The 25,143-nt window shown below is 41.0% G+C and overlaps 1 protein-coding gene across 1 annotated transcript in view; it reads left to right on the forward strand.

The window, feature by feature from the left end:
- CEP290 (centrosomal protein 290) overlaps nucleotides 1–25,143 on the forward strand; it is an 862,077-nt gene that overhangs the window by 315,068 nt on the left and 521,866 nt on the right.

Raw genomic sequence — 25,143 nt, forward strand, 5'->3', positions numbered from 1 at the left:
GGAGGATGTACGAAGAGGTTAAGGATCTGTATTAACTTGTAACTGCAGCTTCAGTTACTTTGTTAACAGACAGGCTTGAGAGTGGAATAGGAGCTTTTATATACCCTAGGCTTGAGAGTGGTGAAGAGACATTATATGCCCTCTTTTACTTATAAGTTTTTTCTTATTCAAGGGGGTATGTTTATTATGGACTTGGCTCTGAAGTGATTTTATTTAAGGAACTGCGCCGCATACTTTGCGCTCTTTCTTTCTTGTGGCGCAACTAAAAAAAAGTTTTTCTCTGTTGCGGTCATGTGATCCTACTCCCCTCTCCCATGTCTGCCTGCATTTATCATGCAGCTAATTTGAAGAGCGGAGCAGATTTCAGTGTAGGACGCAATGAGGTAGAAATTCATGCGTACATATGGCCATAAAAAGAGGATAGGCTGAGAGCTTTAGGTACCGTTGTATATCGGTGTGTTTTCAAGCCAGCTTATTCTGGAGACAGAGTCTAATGTGAAATAAGAAATCGTATACTTCCAGGTTTTATCGCTAGTCACCAGGATGGTAAGTCCTCAGCAATGCTGAGGTCTTTAGGTGCCGATAGAGAATATATTAATTTTTAATTATATATATTAAATTTCTGATTTTACATTTTAATTTAAGGAGAAAAATTTAAGTTGGGATAAAACTTAGGTTATGATTACTATGTTTTCTTGTCCTTATCTTTTGTGATATGCTTTTGCTTAGAGGCTAAATAATTTCCTCTGTGCAATTTTGCTCCTCTTATTTCAAACTATATGATTTTAAGTCTAAAAATCTCTGTGATAAAAAAGTATACCCTCTCAGAGCCATCTATCTCTCAAATTATATGTTTCTCTATTCTTTGCCTCAGCTTTCCCCTCTAACATCCCAAGCTTTAGCAGTTTTTAACATGTGGTGCCCTGCGGTTCCTACCATCCAGTTCCAAGGGGTGTATTTTTCTTTCATGTAATTAGCAAGAGTCCATGAGCTAGTGACGTATGGGATATACATTCCTACCAGGAGGGGCAAAGTTTCCCAAACCTTAAAATGCCTATAAATACACCCCTCACCACACCCACAATTCAGTTTTACAAACTTTGCCTCCGATGGAGGTGGTGAAGTAAGTTTGTGCTAGATTCTACGTTGATATGCGCTCCGCAGCAACTTGGAGCCCGGTTTTCCTCTCAGCGTGCAGTGAATGTCAGAGGGATGTGAGGAGAGTATTGCCTATTTGAATGCAGTGATCTCCTTCTACGGGGTCTATTTCATAGGTTCTCTGTTATCAGTCGTAGAGATTCATCTCTTACCTCCCTTTTCAGATCGACGATATACTCTTATATATACCATTACCTCTGCTGATTCTCGTTTCAGTACTGGTTTGGCTTTCTACAAACATGTAGATGAGTGTCCTGGGGTAAGTAAATCTTATTTTCTGTGACACTCTAAGCTATGGTTGGGCATTTTGTTTATAAAGTTCTAAATATATGTATTCAAACATTTATTTGCCTTGACTCAGAATGTTCAACATTCCTTATTTTTCAGACAGTCGGTTTCATATTTGGGATAAATGCATTTGTTTCAATCATTTTTTCTTACCTTAAAAAATTTGACTTTTTCCCTGTGGGCTGTTAGGCTCGCGGGGGCAGAAAATGCTTCATTTTATTGCGTCATTCTTGGCGCTGACTTTTTTGGCGCAAATTTTTTTTTCTGTTTCCGGCGTCATACGTGTCGCCGGAAGTTGCGTCATTTTTTGACGTTTTTTTTGCGTCAAAAATGTCGGCGTTCCGGATGTGGCGTCATTTTTGGCGCCAAAAGCATTTAGGCGCCAAATAATGTGGGCGTCTTTTTTGGCGCTAAAAAATATGGGCGTCACTTTTGTCTCCACATTATTTAAGTCACATTATTTATTGCTTCTGGTTGCTAGAAGCTTGTTCACTGGCATTTTTTTCCCATTCCTGAAACTGTCATTTAAGGAATTTGATCAATTTTGCTTTATATGTTGTTTTTTTTTTTTTTTCTTTTACATATTGCAAGATGTTCCACGTTGCAACTGAGTCAGAAGATACTTCAGGAAAATCACTGCCCAGTGCTGGAGCTACCAAGCTAAGTGTATCTGCTATAAACTTTTGGTATCTGTTTCTCCAGCTGTTGTTTGTATTGCATGTCATGTCAAACTTATTAATGCAGATAAAATTTCCTTTAGTACTGTTACATTACCTGTTGCTGTTCCATCAACATCTAATTTTTAGAGTGTTCCTGATAACATAAGAGATTTTATTTTTTAAATCCATTAAGAAGGCTATGTCTGTTATTTCTCCTTCTAGTATACATAAAAATCTTTTAAAACTTCTCTTTCTCTTGTTAAGTGTATCCAGTCCACGGATCATCCATTACTAATGGGATATTAACTCCTCCCCAACAGGAAGTGCAAGAGGATTCACCCAGCAGAGCTGCTATATAGCTCCTCCCCTAACTGCCATTACCAGTCATTCTCTTGCACCCAACAAATAGATAGGATGTGTGAGAGGACTGTGGTGATTATACTTAGTTTCATACCTTCAATCAAAAGTTTGTTATTTTATAATAGCACCGGAGTGTGTTATTCCTTCTCTGGTAGAATTTGAAGAAGAATCTACCTGAGTTTTTCTATGATTTTAGCCGGAGTAGTTAAGATCATATTGCTGTTTCTCGGCCATCTGAGGAGAGGTAAACTTCAGATCAGGGGACAGCGGGCAGATTAATCTGCAAAGAGGTATGTAGCAGCTTATTATTTTCTGACAATGGAATTGATGAGAAAATTCTGCCATACCGATATAATGTAAACTCAGCCTTAAATGCAGTAGCAGCAACTGGTATCAGGCTGTCATGTATGTATATTTTACACTTCAGTATTCTGGGGAATGGCACTTCACTGGAATTATACTGTATGCATAAAACTTTAGCCTAATTTGCAGGGACTAGCAACAGGCTTTTTAATAACACTCAATTTATTAATGTTAAACGTTTTTTGCTGGCATGTAAAATCGTTTAATTTTCTGAGGTACTGGGTGAAAAAATGTTTTGGGCACTATTTTTTTCCACTTGGCAGTCGTTTTATTTAATTTATGACAGTTTACTGATCTCTCTCACTGTTATGTGTGAGGGGGAGGGGCCTTTTTTGGTGCTTTTGCTACGCATCAAAAAATTCAGTCAGAAGTTTATTGTCTTCCCTGCATGATCCGGTTCATCTCTACAGAACTCAGGGGTCTTCAAAACTTGTTTTGAGGGAGGTAATCACTCACAGCAGAGCTGTGAGATTGTAGTTGACTGTGATAAAAAAACGTTTATTTCTGTATTTTTTTTTCTGCTATCAGGGTTAGTTATCCTTTGCTAATGGGAGCAATCCTTTGCTAAAATTGTGTTTTTTACAAAGATTTGATGCTATAACTTTTCAGTTTATTAATTTTCAACTGTCATAACTTTTTCTGTGCTTCTTATAGGCACAGTACGTTTTCATATTATAGTAAATTACTTGAAAAGTATTTCCAAGTTGCTAGTTTATTTGCTAGTGTGTTAAACATGTCTGATTCAGAGGAAGATATCTGTGCTATATGTGCTAAAGCCAAAGTGGAGCCCAATAGAAATTTATGTACTAACTGTATTGATGCTACTTTAAATAAAAGTCAATCTGTACAAATTGAACATATTTCACCAAACAACGAGGGGAGAGTTATGCCGACTAACTCGCCTCACGTGTCAGTACCTGCATCTCCCGCTCGGGAGGTGCGTGATATTGTAGCGCCGAGTACATCTGGGCGGCCATTACAAATCACATTACAGGATATGGCTACTGTTATGACTGAAGTTTTGGCTAAATTACCAGAACTAAGAGGTAAGCGTGATCACTCTGGGGTGAGAACAGAGTGCGCTGATAATATTAGGGCCATGTCAGACACTGCGTCACAATTTGCAGAACATGAGGACGGAGAGCTTCATTCTGCGGGTGACTGTTCTGATCCAAACAAACTGGATTCAGATATTTCAAATTTTAAATTTAAGCTGGAAAACCTCCGTGTATTACTAGGGGAGGTGTTAGCGGCTCTGAATGATTGTAACACAGTTGCAATACCAGAGAAAATGTGTAGGTTGGATAAATATTTTGCGGTGCCGGCGAGTACTGACGTTTTTCCTATACCTAAGAGACTTACTGAAATTGTTACTAAGGAGTGGGATAGACCCGGTGTGCCGTTCTCACCCCCTCCGATATTTAGAAAGATGTTTCCAATAGACGCCACCACACGGGACTTATGGCAAACGGTCCCTAAGGTGGAGGGAGCAGTTTCTACTTTAGCTAAGCGTACCACTATCCCGGTGGAGGATAGCTGTGCCTTTTCAGATCCAATGGATAAAAAGTTAGAGGGTTACCTTAAGAAAATGTTTGTTCAACAAGGTTTTATATTGCAACCTCTTGCATGCATTGCGTCTGTCACGGCTGCAGCAGCATTTTGGTTTGAGTCTCTGGAAGAGACACTTGAATCAGCTCCATTAGATGAGATTACACACAAGCTTAAAGCCCTTAAGTTAGCTAACTCATTTATTTCAGATGCCGTAGTACATTTAACTAAACTTACGGCTAAGAATTCCGGATTCGCCATTCAGGCACGCAGAGCACTGTGGCTAAAATCCTGGTCAGCTGACGTTACTTCTAAATCTAAATTGCTTAATATGCCTTTCAAAGGGCAGACCTTATTCGGGCCCGGGTTGAAAGAAATTATCGCTGACATTACAGGAGGTAAAGGCCATGCCCTGCCTCAAGACAGAGCCAAACCTAAGGCTAGACAGTCTAATTTTCGTTCCTTTCGTAATTTCAAAGCAGGAGCAGCATCAACTTCCTCTGCACCAAAACAGGAAGGAGCTGTTGCTCGCTACAGACAAGGCTGGAGACCTAACCAGTCCTGGAACAAGGGCAAGCAGGCCAGGAAACCTGCTGCTGCCCCTAAGACAGCATGAATCGAGGGCCCCCGATCCGGGAACGGATCTAGTGGGGGGCAGACTTTCTCTCTTCGCCCAGGCTTGGGCAAGAGATGTCCAGGATCCCTGGGCGTTAGAGATCATATCTCAGGGATACCTTCTAGACTTCAAATTCTCTCCCCCAAGAGGGAGATTTCATCTGTCAAGGTTGTCAACAAACCAAATAAAGAAAGAGGCGTTTCTACGCTGCGTACAAGATCTTTTATTAATGGGAGTGATCCATCCGGTTCCGCGGTCGGAACAAGGACAAGGGTTTTACTCAAATCTGTTTGTGGTTCCCAAAAAAGAGGGAACTTTCAGGCCAATCTTGGATTTAAAGATCCTAAACAAATTCCTAAGAGTTCCATCGTTCAAAATGGAAACTATTCGGACAATTTTACCCATGATCCAAAAGGGTCAGTACATGACCACAGTGGATTTAAAGGATGCTTACCTTCACATACCGATTCACAAAGATCATTACCGGTATCTAAGGTTTGCCTTTCTAGACAGGCATTACCAGTTTGTAGCTCTTCCATTCGGATTGGCTACGGCTCCGAGAATCTTCACAAAGGTTCTGGGTGCTCTTCTGGCGGTACTAAGACCGCGAGGAATTGCGGTAGCTCCGTACCTAGACGACATTCTGATACAAGCTTCAAGCTTTCAAACTGCCAAGTCTCATACAGAGTTAGTACTGGCATTTCTAAGGTCGCATGGATGGAAGGTGAACGAAAAGAAGAGTTCTCTCTTTCCACTCACAAGAGTTCCCTTCTTGGGGACTCTGATAGATTCTGTAGAAATGAAGATTTACCTGACAGAAGACAGGTTAACAAAGCTTCAAAATGCATGCCGTGTCCTTCATTCCATTCAACACCCGTCAGTAGCTCAATGCATGGAGGTGATCGGCTTAATGGTAGCAGCAATGGACATAGTACCCTTTGCACGCCTACATCTCAGACCGCTGCAATTGTGCATGCTAAGTCAGTGGAATGGGGATTACTCAGACTTGTCCCCTACTCTGAATCTGGATCAAGAGACCAGAAATTCTCTTCTATGGTGGCTTTCTCGGCCACATCTGTCCAGGGGGATGCCATTCAGCAGGCCGGACTGGACAATTGTAACAACAGACGCCAGCCTACTAGGTTGGGGCGCTGTCTGGAATTCTCTGAAGGCTCAGGGACAATGGAATCAGGAGGAGAGTCTCCTACCAATAAACATTCTGGAATTGAGAGCAGTTCTCAATGCCCTTCTGGCTTGGCCCCAGTTAACAACTCTGGGGTTTATCAGGTTTCAGTCGGACAACATCATGACTGTAGCTTACATCAACCATCAGGGAGGGACAAGAAGCTCCCTAGCAATGATGGAAGTATCAAAGATAATTCGCTGGGCAGAGTCTCACTCTTGCCACCTGTCAGCAATCCACATCCCGGGAGTGGAGAACTGGGAGGCGGATTTCTTAAGTCGTCAGACTTTTCATCCGGGGGAGTGGGAACTTCATCCGGAGGTCTTTGCCCAAATAATTTGACGTTGGGGCAAACCAGAGATAGATCTCATGGCGTCTCGACAGAACGCCAAGCTTCCTCGTTACGGGTCCAGATCCAGGGATCCGGGAGCGGTTCTGATAGATGCTTTGACAGCACCTTGGACCTTCGGGATGGCTTATGTGTTTCCACCCTTCCCGATGCTTCCTCGATTGATTGCCAGAATCAAACAGGAGAGAGCATCAGTGATTCTAATAGCGCCTGCATGGCCACGCAGGACTTGGTATGCAGATCTAGTGGACATGTCATCCTGTCCACCTTGGTCGCTACCTCTGAAACAGGACCTTCTGATCCAGGGTCCCTTCAAACATCAAAATCTAATTTCTCTGAAGCTGACTGCTTGGAAATTGAACGCTTGATTTTATCAAAACGTGGTTTTTCTGAGTCAGTTATTGATACCTTAATACAGGCTAGGAAGCCTGTTACCAGAAAGATTTACCATAAGATATGGCGCAAATACTTATATTGGTGCGAATCCAAGAGTTACTCATGGAGTAAGGTTAGGATTCCGAGGATATTGTCTTTTCTACAAGAAGGTTTAGAAAAGGGTTTATCCGCTAGTTCCTTAAAGGGACAGATTTCAGCTCTGTCCATTCTTTTACACAAACGTCTGTCAGAAGTTCCGGACGTTCAAGCTTTTTGTCAGGCTTTAGCTAGGATCAAGCCTGTGTTTAAAACTGTTGCTCCACCATGGAGTTTGAACTTAGTTCTTAATGTTTTACAGGGGGTTCCGTTTGAACCCCTTCATTCCATTGATATCAAGTTGTTATCTTGGAAAGTTCTGTTTTTAATGGCGATTTCCTCGGCTCGAAGAGTCTCTGAGTTATCTGCCTTACATTGTGATTCTCCTTATCTGATTTTTCATTCAGACAAGGTAGTTCTGCGTACTAAACCTGGGTTCCTACCTAAGGTGGTCACTAACAGGAATATCAATCAAGAGATTGTGGTTCCATCTTTGTGTCCTAATCCTTCTTCGAAAAAGGAACGTCTGCTACACAATCTAGATGTAGTCCGTGCCCTGAAATTTTATCTACAGGCAACTAAGGATTTTCGACAAACGTCTTCCCTGTTTGTCGTTTATTCTGGTCAGAGGAGAGGTCAAAAAGCTTCGGCTACCTCTCTCTCCTTTTGGCTTCGTAGCATAATACGGTTAGCCTATGAGACTGCTGGACAGCAGCCTCCTGAAAGAATTACAGCACATTCTACTAGAGCTGTGGCTTCCACTTGGGCCTTTAAGAATGAGGCTTCTGTTGAACAGATTTGCAAGGCTGCAACTTGGTCTTCTCTTCATACTTTTTCCAAATTTTACAAATTTGACACTTTTGCTTCTTCGGAGGCTGTTTTTGGGAGAAAGGTTCTTCAGGCAGTGGTTCCTTCCGTATAAAGAGCCTGCCTGTCCCTCCTGTCATCCGTGTACTTTAGCTTTGGTATTGGTATCCCATAAGTAATGGATGATCCGTGGACTGGATACACTTAACAAGAGAAAACATAATTTATGCTTACCTGATAAATTTATTTCTCTTGTAGTGTATCCAGTCCACGGCCCGCCCTGTCACTTTAAGGCAGGTAATTTTTCCATTAAACTACAGTCACCACTGCACCCTATGGTTTTCCTTTCTCTGCATGTTTTCGGTCGAATGACTGGTAATGGCAGTTAGGGGAGGAGCTATATAGCAGCTCTGCTGGGTGAATCCTCTTGCACTTCCTGTTGGGGAGGAGTTAATATCCCATAAGTAATGGATGATCCGTGGACTGGATACACTACAAGAGAAATAAATTTATCAGGTAAGCATAAATTATGTTTTTTTCAGATGAATTTTTAAATGAACATCATCATTCTGATACTGATAATGGTTCTTCTGGTTCAGAGGTTTCTGTCTCAGAGGTTGATGCTGATAAATCTTTGTATTTGTTCAAGATGGAATTTATTCGTTCTTTACTTAAAGAAGTATTATTTGCATTAGAAATAGAGGATTCTGGTCCTCTTGATACTAAATGTAAACGTTTAAATAAGGTTTTTAAATCTCCTGTAGTTATTCCAGAAGTCTTTTATCTCCCTGATGCTATTTCTGAAGTAATTTCCAGGGAATGGAATAATTTGGGTAATTTATTTACTCCTTCTAGACGTTTAAGCAATTATATCCTGTGCCATCTGACAGATTAGAGTTTTTTGGGACAAAAATCCCTAAGGTTATGGGGCTGTCTCTACTCCTGCTAATGTACTACTATTCCTACGGCAGATAGTACTTCATTTAAGGATCCTTTAGATAGGAAAATTGAATCCTTTCTAAGAAAAGCTTACTTATGTTCAGGTAATCTTCTTAGACCTGCTATATTTTTAGCGGATGTTGCTGCAGCTTCAACTTTTTGGTTAGAAGCTTTAGTGCAACAAGTAACAGATCATAATTTTATAGCATTATTATTATTCTATAACATGCTAATAATTTTATTGGTGATACCATCTTTTGATATCATTAGAGTTGATGTCAGGTATATGTCTCTAGCTATTTTAGCTAGAAAAGCTTTATGGATTAAACTTGGAATGCTGATATGTCTTCTAAGTCAACTTTGCTTTCCCTTTCTTTCCAGGGTAAATAATCATTTTCGTTCCTTTCCTCACAACAAGGAACAAAAGCCTGATCCTTCATCCTCAGGAGCGGTATCAGTTTGGAAACTATTTCCAGTTTGGAATATATCCAAGCCTTATAGAAACCTATAGCCAGCTCCTAAGTACCTATGAAGGTGCGGCCCTTATTCCAGCTCAGCTGGTATGGGGCAGATTACGTTTTCTTCAAAGAAATTTGGATCAATTCCGTTCTCAATCTCTGGTTTCAGAACATTGTTTCAGAAAGGTACAGAATTGGCTTCAAGTTAAGGCCTCCTGGTAAGAGATTTTTTTCTTTCCCGTGTCCCAGTTAACACAGCAAAGGCTCAGCATTTCTGAAATGTGTTTCAGATCTAGAGTTGGCTGGAGTATTTATGCCAGTGTCAGTTCTGGAACAGGGGCTGGGGTTTTATTTTATCTCTTCATTGTACCAAAGAAGGTCAATTCCTTCAGACCAGTTCCGGATCTATCATTATTGAATCGTTATGGGCGAATGGTCTCTTCACCCAGAGGTATTTCTTCAGATTATTCAAATGTGGGAACTTCCAGAAATAGATCTGATGGCTTCTCATCTAAACAAGAAACTTCCCAGGTATCTGTCCAGATCCCGGGATCCTCAGGCGGAGGCAGTGGATGCATTATCACTTCCTTGGAAGTATCATCTTGCCTATATCTTTCCGCCTCTAGTTCTTCTTCCAAGAGTAATCTCCAAGATTCTGAAGGAATGCTCGTTTGTTCTGCTGGTAGCTCCGGCATGGCCTCACAGGTTTTGGTATGCGGATCTTGTCCGGATGGCCTCTTGCCAACCGTGGACTCTTCCGTTAAGACCAGACCTTCTGTCTCAAGGTCCTTTTTTCCATCAGGATCTGAAATCCTTAAATTTAAAGGTATGGAGATTGAACGCTTGATTCTTGGTCAAAGAGGTTTCTCTGACTCTGTGATTAATACTATGTTTCAGGCTCGTAAATCTGTATCCAGAGAGATATATTATAGAGTCTGGAAGACTTATATTTCTTGGTGTCTTTCTCATCATTTTTCTTGGCATTCTTTTAGAATACCGAGAATATTACAGTTTCTTCAGGATGGTTTAGATAAGGGTTTGTCCGCAAGTTCCTTGAAAGGACAAATCTCTGCTCTTTCTGTTCTTTTTCACAGAAAGATTGCTAATCTTCCTGATATTCATTGTTTTGTACAAGCTTTGATTCGTATAAAGCCTGTCATTAAGTCAATTTCTCCTCCTTGGAGTTTGAATTTGGTTCTGGGGGCTCTTCAAGCTCCTCCATTTGAACCTATGCATTCATTGGACATTAAATTACTTTCTTGGAAAGTTTTGTTCCTTTTGGCCATCTCTTCTGCCAGAAGAGTTTCTGAATTATCTGCTCTTTCTTGTGAGTCTCCTTTTCTGATTTTTCATCAGGATAAGGCAGTGTTGCGAACTTCTTTTGAATTTTTACCTAAGTTGTGAATTCCAACAACATTAGTAGAGACATTGTGGTTCCTTCATTATGTCCTAATCCTAAGAATTCTAAGGAGAAATCGTTGCATTCTTTGGATATTGTTAGAGCTTTGAAATATTATGTTGAAGCTACTAAGTCTTTCCGAAAGACTTCTAGTTTATTTGTTATCTTTTCCGGTTCTAGAAAGGCCAGAAAACTTCTGCCATTTCTTTGGCATCTTGGTTGAAATCTTTAATTCATCTTGCCTATGTTGAGTCGGGTAAAACTCCGCCTCAGAGGATTACAGCTCATTCTACTAGGTCAGTTTCTACTTCCTGGGCGTTTAGGAATGAAGCTTCGGTTGATCAGATTTGCAAAGCGGAAACTTGGTCCTCTTTGCATACTTTTACCAAATTCTACCATTTTGATGTATTTTCTTCTTCTGAAGCAGTTTTTGGTAGAAAAGTACTTCAGGCAGCGGTTTCAGTTTGAATCTTCTGCTTATGTTTTTCATTAAACTTTATTTTGGATGTGGATTATTTTCAGCAGGAATTGGCTGTCTTTATTTTATCCCTCCCTCTCTAGTGACTCTTGTGTGGAAAGATCCACATCTTGGGTAGTCATTATCCCATACGTCACTAGCTCATGGACTCTTGCTAATTACATGAAAGAAAACATAATTTATGTAAGAACTTACCTGATAAATTCATTTCTTTCATATTAGCAAGAGTCCATGAGGTCCGCCCTTTTTTGTGGTGGTTATGATTTTTTTGTATAAAGCACAATTATTCCAATTCCTTATTTTATATGCTTTCGCACTTTTTTCTTATCACCCCACTTCTTGGCTATTCGTTAAACTGAATTGTGGGTGTGGTGAGGGGTGTATTTATAGGCATTTTAAGGTTTGGGAAACTTTGCCCCTCCTGGTAGGAATGTATATCCCATACGTCACTAGCTCATGGACTCTTGCTAATATGAAAGAAATTAATTTATCAGGTAAGTTCTTACATAAATTATGTTTTTCAGGGTTTTTTGCTGCGCATACTATCTTCTGCAGTTTCTGTAGCCTTATCAGTCTTTCCTGTTGCTGGTATAAGAAAGAGGAAATCTAAGAATATTTTTCTTAGATTTGCATTGATCAGTCTCTCTCAGCTCTCTGATGAAGTTTAGTCCTCAGTGGTTTCTGAGGACGAGATCTCTGATGGTGGCTAGTACTGCAGACTTAGAAGAGGTTCATTTTAGATTTTAGCTGGAACACCTCCGATTGCTATTCAAGGAGGTTCTTGCTATCTTGGAGGACTCTGACTCTACTGTCGCTGAGACTCCAAAGATGTCTAATAAGCTTAACAAAGTCGGATGTCAAACATTATAACTCAGGAATGGGAGAACCCGGGGATTCTCTTTTCCCCGTCCCCTATTTTCCAGAAAATGTTTCCTGTTGCTGATTCTGTTCGTGACCCGTGGAGCTCTGTACCTAATGTAGAGGGTGCTATCTCCACTCTAACCAAAGGCACTACTATCCCTCTACGAGAATAGAGCTTCTTCCAGGCTCTTATGGTTTAAAGGCTCTAAGCTCTATTTAAGAAAGATGTACATTCATCAGGGTTTACAATGGCTTCCAGTGACTTGTATTGCTACTTTTGCTGATGCTACTCCTTGTCTGATCTAAGGGGAGACTACTATAGAGGAGATCCAAGATAGGATCAAGGCTCTAAGGCTGGCTATTTCCTTTATCTGTAATGCCAGCATGCTAGTGGTTTGGCGGAGAGCCAACAATTCTAGCCTTGCGATTCTAGCTCGCAGAGCTCTGTGGCTAAAATTTTGATCGGCAGATGTTTCATCCAAACTCCTGTGCTTTCCATTTAAGGGTAAGACTTTATTTGGACCTGGTCTGGTCGAGCATTTCCGAAATTTCTGGGGGAAGGGGGGATCTTTCGTTCCTCAGTACAAGAAGGGTAGACCTAGATGTCAACAGAATTTTAATTTCCGTTCCTTTTGTAACTTCAAGGGACAAAAGTCTTACTTTTCCTTGTCTAAGCCGGAGCAATCTAGGACTGCATGGAGATCCGGTCAACCTTGGAATAAAGGGAAGCAATCTAAGAAATCTTCCTCTGAAACTAAGTCAGCATGAAGGGACCGACCCCGACCCAATCGTGGATTGAATAGGTGGCAGTCTTTCCCTTTTTTCAACAGGATTGGATTTGCGATATCCCAGATCCTTGGGCTGTGGAAGTAGTATTCCAGGGATACAGGATAGGATTCAAGTTTTGCCTCCCCAGGGACATATTTATCCTGTCAAGGTTATCTGCAAACCAAGAGAGAGGCCTTCTTAAACTGCGTTAAGGATCTATTTTCTCTTGTTAAGTGTATCCAGTCCACGGATCATCCATTACTTATGGGATATTCTCCTTCCCAATAGGAAGTTGCAAGAGGATCACCCACAGCAGAGCTGCTATATAGCTCCTCCCCTAACTGCCATATTCAGTCATTCTCTTGCAAGCCTCAACCAAGATGGAGGTCGTAAGAGGAGAGTGGTGTTTTATACTTAGTTTATTTCTTCAATCAAAAGTTTGTTATTTTTAAATGGTACCGGAGTGTGCTGTTTATCTCAGGCAGTATTTAGAAGAAGAATCTGCCATTTTCTATGATCTTAGCAGAAGTAACTAAGATCCATGGCTGTTCTCACATATTCTGAGGAGTGAGGTAACTTCAGATAGGGAATGGCGTGCAGGTTTTCCTTTAATAAGGTATGTGCAGTTAATATTTTTCAAGGGATGGAATTTGCTAGAAAATGCTGCTTATACCGGATTAATGTAAGTAAAGCCTTAAATGCAGTGATAGCTACTGGTATCAGGCTTATTAATAGAGAGGCATACTCTTATAAAAATGTAATATAAAACGTTTGCTGGCATGTTTAATCGTTTTTATATGTGTTTGGTGACAAAACTTATTGGGGCCTAGTTTTTTCCACATGGCTGGTTTGATTTCTGCCTAGAGACAGTTTCCTGAAGCTTTCCACTGTTGCAATATGAGTGGGAAGGGCCTATTTTAGTGCTTTTCTGTGCAGATAAAAATACTGACAGAGACATTCAGCTTCCCTCTGCATGATACAGGACATCTCTGAAGGGCTCAAAAGGCTTCAAAGTCGTGTTTGAGGAGGGTAACAATCACAGTAGACTGTGGCAGTTGTTGTGACTGTGTTTAAAAAACGTTTTTGTCATTTATTATTCTGTTTTTATTATTAAGGGGTTAATCATCCATTTGCAAGTGGGTGCAATGCTCTGCTGACTTGTTACATACACTGTAAAAATTTTGTTACTGTAACTGCCTTTTTTCACTGTTATTTAAAATTTTGTCAAAATTTGTTTCTCTTAAAGGCACAGTAATGTTTTTTATATTGCTTGATAACTTGCTTTAAAGTGTTTTCCAAGCTTGCTAGTCTCATTGCTAGTCTGTACAAACATGTCTGAAACAGAGGATACTTGTTCATTATGTTTAAAAGCCATGGTGGAGCCCCATAGGAGAATGTGTACTAAATGTATTGATTTCACCTTAAACAGTAAAGATCAGTCTTTATCTATAAAAGAATTGTCACCAGAGGGGTCTGTCGAGGGGGAAGTTATGCCGACTAACTCTCCCCACGTGTCGGACCCTTCGCCTCCCGCTCAAGGGACGCACGCCAATATGGTGCCAAGTACATCAGGGACGCCCATAGCGATTACTTTGCAGGACATGGCTGCAATCATGAATAATACCCTGTCAGAGGTATTATCCAGATTGCCTGAATTGAGAGGCAAGCGCGATAGCTCTGGGGTTAGACGAGATACAGAGCGCGTAGATGCTGTAAGAGCCATGTCTGATACTGCGTCACAATATGCAGAACCTGAGGACGGAGAGCTTCAGTCTGTGGGTGACGTCTCTGATTCGGGGAGACCTGATTCAGAGATTTCTAATTTTAAATTTAAGCTTGAGAACCTCCGTGTATTGCTTGGGGAGGTATTAGCTGCTCTGAATGACTGTGACACAATTGCAGTGCCAGAGAAATTGTGTAGGCTGGATAAATACTATGCAGTGCCGGTGAGTACTGATGTTTTTCCAATACATAAAAGGCTTACAGAAATTATTAGTAAGGAGTGGGATAGGCCCGGTGTGCCCTTTTCCCCACCTCCTATATTTAGAAAAATGTTTCCAATAGATGCCACTACACGGGACTTATGGCAGACTGTCCCTAAGGTGGAGGGAGCAGTTTCTACTTTAGCAAAGCGTACCACTATCCCGGTTGAGGACAGTTGTGCTTTTTCAGATCCAATGGATAAAAAATTAGAGGGTTACCTTAAGAAAATGTTTATTCAACAAGGTTTTATTTTACAGCCCCTTGCATGCATTGCGCCTGTCACTGCTGCGGCGGCGGCATTCTGGTTTGAGGCCCTGGAAGAGGCCATCCATACAGCTCCATTGACTGAAATTGTTGACAAGCTTAGAACTCTTAAGCTAGCTAACTCATTTGTTTCTGATGCCATTATTCATTTGACTAAACTAACGGCTAAGAATTCCGGATTCGCCATGCAGGCGCGTAGGGCGCTATGGCTCAAATCCTGGTCAGCTGATGTGACTTCAAAGTCTAAATTACTCAACATTCCTTTCAAGGGGCAGACCTTATTCGGGCCTGGTTTGAAAGAAATTATTGCTGACATTACTGGAGGTAAGGGTCATACCCTTCCTCAGGACAGGGCCAAATCAAAGGCCAAACAGTCTAATTTTCGTGCCTTTCGAAATTCCAAGGCAGGTGCAGCATCAACTTCCTCCGCTTCAAGACAAGAGGGAACTTTTGCTCAATCTAAGCAGGCCTGGAAACCTCACCAGTCCTGGAACAAAGGCAAGCAGGCCAGAAAGCCTGCTGCTGCCTCTAAGACAGCATGAAGGAACGGCCCCCTATACGGCGACGGATCTAGTAGGGGGCAGACTTTTTCTCTTCGCCCAGGCGTGGGCAAGAGATGTTCAGGATCCCTGGGCGTTGGAGATCATATCTCAGGGATATCTTCTGGACTTCAAAGCTTCCCCTCCACAAGGGAGATTTCATCTTTGAAGGTTATTTGCAAATCAGATAAAGAAAGAGGCATTCCTATGCTGTGTGCAAGACCTCCTAGTAATGGGAGTGATCCATCCAGTTCCACGGACGGAACAAGGACAGGGTTTTTATTCAAATCTGTTTGTGGTTCCCAAAAAAGAGGGAACCCTCAGACCAATTTTGGATCTAAAGATCTTAAACAAATTCCTGAGAGTTCCATCTTTCAAAATGGAAACTATTCGGACCATCCTACCCATGATCCAAGAGGGTCAGTACATGACCACAGTGGACTTAAAGGATGCCTACCTTCACATACCGATTCACAAAGATTATCATCGGTTCCTAAGGTTTGCCTTTCTAGACAGGCATTACCAATTTGTAGCTCTTCCCTTCGGGTTTGCTACAGCCCCGAGAATCTTTACGAAGGTTCTGGGCTCACTTCTGGCGGTTCTAAGACCGCAAGGCATAGCGGTGGCTCCGTATCTAGACGACATCCTGATACAGGCGTCAAGCTTTCAAATTGCCAAGTCTCATACAGTGATAGTTCTGGCATTTCTGAGATTGCACGGGTGGAAAGTGAACGAGGAAAAGAGTTCTCTATCCCCACTCACAAGAATCTCCTTCTTAGGGACTCTTATAGATTCTGTAGAGATGAAAATGTACCTGACGGAGTCCAGGTTATCAAAGCTTCTAATTGCTTGCCGTATTCTTCATTCCATTCCGCGCCCTTCGGTGGCTCAGTGTATGGAGGTGATCGGCTTAATGGTAGCGGCAATGGACATAGTGCCATTTGCGCGCCTACATCTCAGACCGCTGCAATTATGCATGCTAAGTCAGTGGAATGGGGATTACACAGATTTGTCCCCTTTGCTAAATCTGGATCAAGAGACCAGAGATTCTCTTCTCTGGTGGTTGTCTCGGGTCCACCTGTCCGAGGGTATGACCTTTCGCAGGCCAGATTGGACAATTGTAACAACAGATGCCAGCCTTCTAGGTTGGGGTGCAGTCTGGAACTCCCTGAAGGCACAGGGATCGTGGAGGAGAAACTCCTTCCGATAAATATTCTGGAGTTAAGAGCAATATTCAATGCTCTTCTGGCTTGGCCTCAGTTAGCAACACTGAGGTTCATCAGATTTCAGTCGGACAATATCATGTGGCTTACATCAACCATCAAGGGGGAACCAGGAGTTCCCTAGCGATGTTAGAAGTCTCAAAAATAATTCGCTGGGCAGAGACTCACTCTTGCCACCTGTCAGCAATCCATATCCCAGGCGTGGAGAACTGGGAGGCGGATTTTCTAAGTCGTCAGACTTTTCACCCGGGGGAGTGGGAACTCCATCCGGAGGTGTTTGCTCAATTGATTCATCTCATGGCGTCTCGCCAGAACGCCAAGCTTCCTTGTTACGGATCCAGGTCCAGGGACCCAGAAGCGACGCTGATAGATGCTCTAGCAGCGCCTTGGTTCTTCAACCTGGCTTATGTGTTTCCACCGTTTCCTCTGCTCCCTCAACTGATTGCCAAAATCAAACAGGAGAGAGCATCTGTGATTCTAATAGCGCCTGCGTGGCCATGCAGGACCTGGTATGCAGACCTAGTGGACATGTCATCCTTTCAACCATGGACTCTGCCTCTAAGACAGGACCTTCTAATACAAGGTCCTTTCAATCATCCAAATCTAATTTCTCTGAGACTGACTGCATGGAGATTGAACGCTTGAGTCTATCAAAGCGTGGCTTCTCCGAGTCAGTCATTGATACCTTAATACAGGCACGAAAGCCTGTTACCAGGAAAATCTATCACAAGATATGGCGTACATATCTTTACTGGTGTGAATCCAAGAATTACTCATGGAGTAAGGTTAGGATTCCTAGGATATTGTCCTTTCTCCAAGAGGGTTTGGACAAAGGATTATCAGCTAGTTCCTTAAAGGGACAGATTTCTGCTCTGTCTATTCTTTTGTACAAGCGTCTGGCAGAAGTTCCAGACGTCCAGGCATTTTGTCAGGCTTTGGTTAGAATTAAGCCTGTGTTTAAACCTGTTGCTCCCCCATGGAGCTTAAACTTGGTTCTTAAAGTTCTTCAAGGAGTTCCGTTTGAACCCCTTCATTCCATGGATATTAAGCTTTTATCTTGGAAAGTTCTGTTTTTGATGGCTATTTCCTCGGCTCGGAGAGTCTCTGAGCTATCTGCCTTACAATGTGATTCTCCTTATCTGATTTTTCATGCAGATAAGGTAGTTCTGCGTAACAAACCTGGGTTTTTACCTAAGGTGGTTTCTAACAAGAATATCAATCAAGAGATTGTTGTTCCATCATTGTGTCCTAATCCTTCTTCAAAGAAGGAACGTCTTTTACATAATCTGGACGTAGTCCATGCCTTGAAGTTTTACTTACAAGCTACTAAAGATTTTCGTCAAACATCTTCCCTGTTTGTCGTTTATTCTGGACAGAGGAGAGGTCAAAAAGCTTTGGCAACCTCTCTTACCTTTTGGCTTCGGAGTATTATACGCCTAGCCTATGAGACTGCTGGACAGCAGCCCCCTGAAAGAATTACAGCTCATTCTACTAGAGCTGTGGCTTCCACCTGGGCCTTTAAAAATGAGGCCTCTGTTGAACAGATTTGCAAGGCCGCGACTTGGTCTTCGCTTTACACTTTTTCAAAATTTTACAAATTTGATACTTTTGCTTCTTCGGAGGCTGTTTTTGGGAGAAAGGTTCTTCAGGCAGTGGTTCCTTCCGCTTAATCCCTGCCTTGTCCCTCCCATCATCCGTGTACTTTAGCTTTGGTATTGGTATACCACAAGTAATGGATGATCCGTGGACTGGATACACTTAACAAGAGAAAACATAATTTATGCTTACCTGATAAATTTATTTCTCTTGTAGTGTATCCAGTCCACGGCCCGCCCTGTCATTTTAAGGCAGGTCTAAAATTTAATTAAACTACAGTCACCACTGCACCCTATGGTTTCTCCTTTCTCTGTTTGTTTCGGTCGAATGACTGGATATGGCAGTTAGGGGAGGAGCTATATAGCAGCTCTGCTGTGGGTGATCCTCTTGCATCTTCCTGTTGGGAAGGAGAATATACCATAAGTAATGGATGATCCGTGGACTGGATACACTACAAGAGAAATAAATGTATCAGGTAAGCATAAATTATGTTTTCTTTGGGAGTTATTGCAGTTCCTGTGGTGGAACAGTGTCTAAAATGTATTCAAACCTTTTTTGTGGTTCCCAAGAAAAAGGCAACTTTCGGTCCCATGCAAACACAAAGATCTACGGCGCTCACCAGCTCCACGATGTCCATGGCAGCGTTTTCTTCTGCGTGTGCACACTTCAGTAGTAGCCACTTATTTACTTGTAAGGGAGCTCACCGGGCATCGTCCTCGTTAGAACGCCAGGAGAAACCAGAAGGAGAAAGGAAATCCGTAGCAACTCCTCTTTTCAAAGAAGCAAAGTATCCATATGATAAAACGGGGTATTTATTTGTAACAAAGAGCAGCTAAAAACAGAACGTGAGCTCAGAGCTCACACAACACGGAAAGAGTATCCAGTAGTGCAGAGAACAGCAAATATAAGATTTAGGAGCGCCCTGGGGCTAAAGGTACAATAGGTACATATATTAATGTCGCATATAATAAATGTGAAATTAAATGTGAAATTTAGTGGATAATATTTTAAATGTGTTGAAAAATGTTCAGAAAAGCAAGTAAAAGTAAATTACTGAAGTAAAAAATAATTTATTGCAGTATGTTAAAAATCGGACGCCTCCAATATAAAATTACAGTGTAAAAGAACAACTAAAAATGGAAACAAAATTTCACAACTGAGAGTCAATTGATACAATTGTTGCAAAAGGGACAAGGTCAGTAGCTGCCAAAAGCAATTGCAACAAAGTTCCAAGTGCAATAGAGCTATTGCAAAGCTGCAATGTGTGAAAGAAACCAAGGATATTTCCTTTATCTTGTAACTAACACAGTACCTGGCTTCCTTCTGGAATGTTTTACAAACACGGGATAAGACAAACTTTTCTTAGCCGTTCAGCCTCCGTGTTGCTTGTTCCTCTGCCGTCACGGTCACATGTGTGTGTGATGTCAGTGGAATCCAATCCTATTGGTAGATCTTATATTTCAAAAGGTACATCTGATCCGCTATTAGAAATTAAAGGGAAGAAATCATCTGCTCTTTAAGTGCATGTGGGCACACAGGATGAGTCCACAGGAATCTGAATGATGAGACTTTAAAACACTTTGCCTCGTCTTTGGCACTTGTCAGTGCAGGCTTTCAGGATACTTGTCAGTGCATGCTTTCAGTATATTGTACCAAGCTTTCAGTATACAGAGTAAAGTCCCAAGACGATCCTCCATTACTTAGGAGGAGTACTTCACAAATTGTTAGATTATTCTGTCTGCAAAAACATCAATGTGTTTCTCCCTACGTGAGGGCTTCCAGGGCTTCCTTAAAAGTGTTGCCAATGTTGTTCATTAGTCATATTTTTAATTGGTGTTAAAGGTGGTATTGGCAATAGTCCACAAATAAGTGAAAAGGTGCTATTGGCAATTTCCATTTCTAACAGAGTATGTATATATATATATATATATATATACATATATATATATATATATATATATATATATATATATATATATATATATATATATATTTGCAATAGCTCTATTGCACTTGGAACTTTGTTGCAATTTCTTTTGGCAGCTACTGACCTTGTCTCTTTTGCATTAATTGTATTAATTGACTCTCAGTGGTGGCAATTATCTTTCCATTTTTTTTTTCTTTCAATTTTCTTTCCATATATGTGACATTAATATATGTGCCTATTGTACTTTTAGCCCCTCGGTGCTCCTAAATCTTATCTTTGTATTTTTAGCTATTATTCCTAAATGTGGGGGATATTTTAGGTTTTTTAGGAGTATGGTTCCATGCTCTGTTCATACTCTCTTGCTATTGCAGAGAACAGCCGACATGTTTTGTGCGGAGCTTCCGCACTTGTTCACCGCTATGGACTGCACATACAGGCTTTGCCTTTTAAAGGTGCATAATACATTAGAAACACATGTGATATTAACTCCTTCCTGTCTATGTCAATTAGATATATATACAGTATATACACACAGTTATATGTCAGAAACATGCTCAAATAGTTAACATCATATTAACTAAATATACAAGGCAAAAACAAAAAACACATATATTAGTGGTAGGGGATCATTGAGATAATGATAGATGTTCTAAATGAACAGATTAACATCCGTTTCCATGTTTATGCCTAGGGGATGTCTAGTACGCAAAGTGAATATCCATTGCACTTCCCTGTAACTTAATTTATACTCTCTATCTCCTCCCCTCTTATGGCAAGGAATGTGGTCTATCGCTTGAAAAGATACAAAAGATGAATCTGCTGCATACATGTTCTTAAAGTGCTTAGCTACTGGGGTGAAAACATCAGGTTTTTCAAAATCCCTGATGTGTTCAAGTGCTCTCTCTCTCTCTCTCTCTTAGTTTTGCCTACGTATTGAATCTGGCACCCCCTACAGGTTAAAAGGTATATTACATATTTTGAGTTACAATTTAAATTGTGTCTAATTTGATAGTTTACATTAGAAACTGAAGAGGTGAAGGACTCTCCTTATGTCACATAATTACATGTCTTACAAATTTTCGATTTACATTTGAAAAAGCCTGTTCTTTGTGGCAACCAGGTTCTTGTTTTATTCTCGGGCAGATAAGAAGAAGCCACCATATTACCTATGGTTTTGGCTTTCTTAGCCTCAAATTTGCAGCCATTGGTCGCCACTTTCTCTAAAGCAGGATCAGTTGTTGCTAAACACTCCCTGATAAGGTTACACATTTTGTGATATTCCAGACTATAAGGGGTACTGAAAATTAATTTGTCCCTACAATCAGACCGTCTGGATCTGGACATGTTATTTTATTTATACTCCAAAAGAGTATTGCGTGAGATATGGTCAACCTGGTCCCTAGTGGACTGTAGTAAATTAGTTGGATAGCCACGTTCAGATAATCTGTCTTCCAAAATATCAATTTGTTCTCTATAGGCAGTATCACTTGAACATATCCTTTTTGTTCTTATATATTGGATTTTTGGTATAGCCTTAAGAACATGTTTTGGATGGCATGGCTTGTAAATCAAGATAGTTTTGCCACCTGTGGGCTTCCTGTATAGACAGGTATCAATGGTATGTGTGGTTGCTTTTGCATTAAGCACAATAGCTAAGAATTTGATCTGATGTGGATGTTGTTCAAAGGTAAATTTCAGATTTACATTATTCATGTTGATATATTCCACAAAAGCCTGAACACTGCTCTCATCTCCATCCACACCAGCAGCAGATTATCTATATAGCGACCAAAATAGACAATATGAGTCCTAAATGGATTGTCACCTCCATAGACATGGAACAGCTCCCACCATCCCATGAAGAGATTAGAATAGGAGGGGGCAAATTTGACCCCCATAGACGTTTCATGCCTCTGGAGGTAACAACAACCCTCAAACAAAAAATGTTATGCTTGAGTAAAAACTCAGTGGCCATGATAAGGAATTGTTTCACATCATCTGAGTAATTTGAATAGTTTTCCAAAAAGAAAGAAATTGAGTCCAATCACTGCTGGTGTGAAATGGAGGTATAGAGAGACGTAACATCTGTTGTGACAAATCTATACGCGTGTTCCCAAATGATATCCTGTACAATTCTTAGCACTTGGGTAGAGTCCCTAATATAGCTCATAAGGTTGATGACCAGGGGCTGCAAAAAAGAGTCGACTAATTCAGATAGTGGCTCCAAAAGGGAGCCTACCCCTGATATAATGGGGCGACCAAGTGGCTTCAATGAATCTTTGTGCAGCTTAGAAAAAAAGTAAAAAATAGGTGTCAGAGGGGCCTTAGGGAGCAAGGAATTCATTATTGAAGGGGAAATAGCACCCTTTTGTTGACCAAAAATGAGTATATCTTCCAAGAGAGGTTTATAGGCACTGGTGGGATTGAAAGTTAGTCTTTTGTAGACCGCTATATCATTTAGTTGTCTGAGAGACTCACACACATGGTACTCCCTGTCCATAATGACTATGTTACCTCCCTTGTCAGACTTCTTAATTACCAAGTTGGGATTAGACCCCAAAGACTTAAGGGCTTGGTGTTGTTCCAGTGTAATATTGTGCTTAAAAGTGTTTTTCTTCTTGCTACTAGAGGACATTTCCTTAGACAAATAAATAAGTTTTCTTTCTATTGTGTGCTGGAAAACGTCAATGTTTTTACTTCTACTATGTATTGGGTAGAATTCGCTTTTCTTCATACTCTGTACAAAAATAGGTTTAGATGTACCCTCCGTTTGTGGAGGGTTCTCATTCCACAAAGCCGTCATGTCTAGTACCAAGCATTGTTCATCAAAAGTCAAACAATCTTTGTCAGTCTGTTGACTGATAGGGGTACACTCACTAACAGCCTGCTCAGCAGTATCCACGCTAACTGAAAAATGCTTTTTAATGGTGAGTTTCCCCACAAATTTATTTACATTGTGGATAGTGCCAAAAAGGCTAAAGTGAGAGGTAGGAGAAAAACCAAGACCCAGACTTAAAACCTCCATCTCTGTCCCACTCAAATTAGTCTTAGAGAGGATAACAACATTCTTTAAACACACTTCCTTGTTTGTGTCCTCGTCTGATATCTGATTTGTGTACTTGTGTTTACTCCCTCCCCTTCTTGTGTTTTTCTTTTGGGTTTTGCTCGCAAGCGCCACTCGTTTTTTGACTCAGTGTTGTTACTACTTGGATTATCGAGTACTGATATACTTCTAGGTGTAACCACATCCTCACTTGAGTCAGGGTCAGAGGTCTCAACATCGTAGTCTGTTTCTGCAAAGTGTACCTTTCTAATATTTTTTTGTGTCTTTTCCCTGATTAAATTTATGAAATCTACGACTATGATGCTGAAACCCCTGTCTAAAGTTATTCCACTTATAAACTTTAGCAAAAGCATAGTCTCTATTATCTCTTGACAACTTTTGTTTTTTAAAGTCCCACAGTTCTTTAGTAAATTTAGCCATGTTTTCTTCAAACTTGGCATCATATGGCTTAAAGTTGGTATCAATTTGAAATGTAAGCAAGTCCTTTTGAACCATTTTAATCTGTGTGACTAGATCCAATCTAGATCCAAGTTCTATCAGTAAGTCCATTAATGCAAATGAACAAGTGTTCAGTATGTTATTCCATTTACTGATGAACTTCAGGTCAGTCACTACAAAATAGGGGAACTTTCTGATCCCCAATCCCCTCGGTATTCTAAATTGTTTTTTACATAGTAGGAATGTCTTAATGTTAAGGTCAAGTTTGATATATTTTGCGTCTCAGTTAGTCTATTTGAAAAAATAAACCATCAAGTGTGTTCCCAAGAAAGAGGCAACTTTCTGTCCCATATTGGACCTCAAGTGTTTCAACTACTAGGTTCAGTCCTTTAAAATGGAAACTATTTGTTCCATTCTACCCTTGGTTCAGGAGGGTCAGTTCATAACTACCTTATACCTGAAGGACGCATATCTTCTTTATCTTCTTGTTCCCATTCACAGGGTCACCAATTCCTGCGGATTGCCTTTCTAGTCAAACTCTTACAGTTTGTGGCATTTCCCTTTTACCTTGCTACGGCTCCGCAAATCTTTAATTGGTTCTAAGGGCCTTTTTTGGCAGGGATCAGATCTCAGGTAATAGCAGTGGCGCTATACCTGAATGACATCTTGGTTCAGGTGCCATATTTTCAGTTAGCCTCTGTCCATGGAGATTTTCCTGACGGATGCCAGAAAATCCAAAATTTTTGTTTCTTGTCTTTTACTTCAGTCCGCTATTCGTGCATCAGTGGCTTAGTGTGTGGAAGTGATTGGTCTAATGGTTATTTCCATGGATAATATTTCTTTTGTTCGATTCCATCTGAGACCTCTATAGTTATGCATGCTCTGACAATGGAACGGAGACCACTCTCATATCTCTCAGTGGATAGTTCTAGTCTCCCTAAGAGAAACTCTCTATCTTGGTGGATTTCTCAGGACCATCTGTTTCAGGGATCATGTTTTCCTGAGACTGTCTTGGGAGGTTGTGATCACAGATGCCAGCCTGTCAGGCTGGGTAACAGTTGGGGGTTCCTTAAAGACTCAGGGTCTTTGGACTCGAGAGAGTCTTCTCTCTCAATAAACCTTTTAGATTTGAGAGCAATCTTCTGCTCTAACAACTTGGCCTCAACTAGTTTCGGTCCGATTTATCAGATTTTAGTCGGACAACATCACCTCGGCGGCGTATGTCACCTCCATGGAGGAACTCGGAGTTCCTTAGCCATGAAGGATGTGATTCACATTCTCTAGTGGGCACATTCTCACAATTGTCTCCCCTCTGCTATCCTCATCCGGGGGGTGACGACAACTGGGAAGTGGATTTTCTAGCGGACCTTTCATACCCGGAGAGTGGACTCTTCATCCGGAAGT

This window comes from Bombina bombina, chromosome 6, assembly GCF_027579735.1.
Source record: "Bombina bombina isolate aBomBom1 chromosome 6, aBomBom1.pri, whole genome shotgun sequence".
Classification (NCBI taxonomy): domain Eukaryota; kingdom Metazoa; phylum Chordata; class Amphibia; order Anura; family Bombinatoridae; genus Bombina; species Bombina bombina.